The sequence below is a fragment of the Talpa occidentalis genome, unplaced genomic scaffold (assembly GCF_014898055.3).
Source record: "Talpa occidentalis isolate TD23 unplaced genomic scaffold, MPIMG_talOcc4v2.1, whole genome shotgun sequence".
Taxonomy (NCBI): domain Eukaryota; kingdom Metazoa; phylum Chordata; class Mammalia; order Eulipotyphla; family Talpidae; genus Talpa; species Talpa occidentalis.
Genome location: NW_026555331.1, coordinates 131561530 through 131564995, shown reverse-complemented (window position 1 = coordinate 131564995; position 3466 = coordinate 131561530). Strand labels below are relative to the sequence as shown.

The following is a 3466-nucleotide window of genomic DNA, read 5'->3' as shown; positions in this document are numbered from 1 at the left end:
CACACAGCTAAAATGACATCTTTTCAGCATTACAGTCTTAGAGAAGCAAACCATTATTCCAACTAATGTAAATTTTAAAGTTCTTATTCATTCCATTGTACTACCAATATACCTCCTAATTATTATTATTTTTTTTACTACTGAGACTCATGGAATTTGGCAGTGTATTTTCCTAAAGCAACTTGCGAAAATAAGATTAACTTTTCTCGACATATAATGAATTTTAAATGTTTCATTATTCTCCATTAGACATCGCTTCTCGGCCTTTTGGCTAAGATCAAGTGTAGTATATATTCTTTTCTGCCTAGAATAAGTCATTCATTTTTCAAAAGCATAGTGGTAATTTGTAAATGAGTTTGTTTTTGCTAATTTATTTAAGAATACTTGCTAAAAATGAAAACTTATTAGATTGAATATATTATACATTGGGAATGAATGCCAAAGCGTCTTTCATTTTAGAAATTACATGGAGATTGCTGACCATTCCTTCCAATGTGTTTGATAGACAGTGAAAGATTAAGGTGTATCTCATACTGTTTAAACTAAATTAGATTCTCGTAGATATGAGTAACAACTTACTCTACAAATAAAATAGATCATCTCTGCATGCTTTCATCCGCACAGCCATATTAATTGTTCCAAACATGAAGAGCTTCATACTTCTCAATGAACATTCTAATAGAGATTTGAGTTAGAATTATAAGTATTGATCACACAAATACAGTACCATTATAATCAGAACACAATATTCTGAGTATAGTAATTTCATACTGGTGAACATTTTTCCATTAAGGGAAAGTTTGAAAGTACCTCTTATAAAAGTGTGGGTGAGACATTTCCTTACAACACTCAGTGGCACTAGTCTTTAACTATCTCAAGAAATACTTCTATTTCTTTTACTATCACATGTACAGTTCCTGTGAAAGTTCACAGTTTTCTGGAGATAGCATCCTCTGATCTGTGATGAATAAAATGGCATAATCAATATTTAGAAATATTTAAATATTTTTGAAAACAAGCTAAAGTCATCATTTTAAGGAACAACAACTTTACTTCAGCTACTAATGGAAAATTCTGTTTCCTACAAAATGAAATTTCTCCTCACCTACATGGCTAGGAGAGAGCTAATAACCAGACCAGGTTTTTCATTGCAATGTATACGTGACTTCTGTAGCTGCTATTAAACAACTTTATGTAATAGAGAAAATTTCCAGCAACTAGAGTCACTGAATTGTTAGAGTTTCCTGTAACTGTGAAGAGAAAGCTTTGATAACACCTCATTAAAAATGACAATGATACAGCAAAATATATTGTTCTTGAATGTCCCTGTGCATGGGTGGCTACTGTGGGTGAAGGCCTATCTATTACTATTTCAAGATTTTTTTCCAATTGTGGGCCATAGATTTCCTGAACACATGATATATTCTATAAGCTCATAAATCCCATACACTATTTCAGTCTGAAATCTATCCAAACAATAGCTAGCTTATATTTTTAAAATCATACTTTAAAATTGTACCATGCGAGATAATTCTGGGTGATTCATAAAGAGAGTATGTGAAATCTATAAGACTTATAGTCCTTTATAATCTGACCATCAAAGAGTAGCCTATCAATATTAATGGACAAAAGTATCTTAAAGGCAGCAAAATTCATATTTGTATCCAATATTCTTTACTGGTATTTGCATGTGAACAGACTTTTATGTATCCTGAAAAAATACATATATGAAAATATATTTAGGTAAATAGCATACGATCCTATGACTAAAATAAACTTTCATGTCTTCATTATGACATTCTGCTTTAAAGAAAAATTTGGTGTACTAAACAGAAAATAAAGTGCACAGATCTTAAGTGACTACTTTCATGGGATTTGAAATTGAAAACTAAAAATTAAAACTCATGTTTATTTCCCCTCTTACAGAATGAACTATGCCCTACCTCTCCCAAAATCATAATTAAAATTCTTCTTCCTGATGTGACTGTATGTAGACATAAGGGCTTTAAAAAAAGGTAATTATGGTTAAATGAGATCATAAGGATGGAACTCTAGTACAATACCATGGAGGTACTTTTATAAAAAAAGATATCAGGTATGTAGAAAAAAGGTCATGTAAAAGGATTCCACATGAACTGGAATCTTACCATTTGTATTTACTTTCTAGTGTCTCTATATTTTATTCTTAAAGTAGCGTTTTTGAGATTCATTGATATTTTTGTGTATATTTCATTATCATCGTATTTTGTTCCACTGCCACAAACTGCTTCAGGAAATCAATATTATTTAATATCTTTGACATCTAATTTTTTAGAACTGTGAAATAAGGAAGTAAAACCACTTGTCTTATGGACACTAAATTTCTACATGAACATTTGCCTTCTAAATGTATTGTCATTATATCCACTTTCCTTCCTTATGCCTTAGATATCAATCACAGAGGAACCTGACAGCCTTTGAAAATACAAGAGTGCTAAAGGACTAGCAGAGTACTTTCAGATAAATTGAGGAACTTGAATTTAGTTTAGAGATTAACAGTTTGTATATAAATAAAGTAAGCAGTAGAGTTTAAAAATGGACTTATGGCATAAATAAATTACAATAGATACATGCTAAATTCTTAAATTCATAGTTAAATTCTGAATTATAACTTAATAATGAATTGACTTGTTAATAAATTGAGTCATGGTATACATATCCTTGAGAAAAAAATTGTTTACTAACTATATACTAAAAGGGCAAAACATACTTTCAACTATAATAATGTTAAGGAAATAAAAAAAATGATGGGGTACAAGATCTACTCTCATTAAAAATAATAGTAGAAAAAATAATTCAATTGTATCTATAGTCTTTGGGATCACTTCTAATACATAATTTTTTAAATATGCTCTAATTTATAACAATTTGGATGGTTCCTCAACATATTTTTGAATTTATATTTCAACAATATTTATTAGTGATTACACTAGATGAAGAAATAGAAAAGATGCACAGGTAGGGAGAAAGATGAATTCTAAAAACCAAAGATTTCAATAAAATTAGATATCTTATTTATATTAATAATTCTAATCTTGATAAATACCTAGTTTATGTAAAAATGGAAAATAGTGAGAATACTTAAGAAATAAAATATAATTAGATAATTTATGCTTATAAAAATCATATTAGTTTTTAATAGCATATAAAATATTTTCAAATTACTTTAAGCATTTTTTCCATATGTTCTTGCAGTTGTGAGTTACTTTCATCATTAAAACATTATTAAATCCACACTTCATATTAGTGAATGGTATTTTACTAAAATAAAGTAACAGAAACAAAATTTTTAAAGAAAAAATCGACAATAAAAGATTTTCCACGGTTGTCTACAATAACATTTTTTCCATATGTTTATATCTTTGTTCTTTAATATAATCCAGAAATTCTACATCTGGAAGGTGATAACTCCCAGATCCACATTTCA

General features: G+C 28.8%; 1 pseudogene; it reads left to right on the top strand.

Moving 5' to 3' along the window:
• The first annotated feature begins 251 nt into the window (after positions 1-251).
• On the top strand, positions 252-406 carry LOC119252129 (U2 spliceosomal RNA; annotated as a pseudogene).
• Positions 407-3466: the final 3060 nt, after the last annotated feature.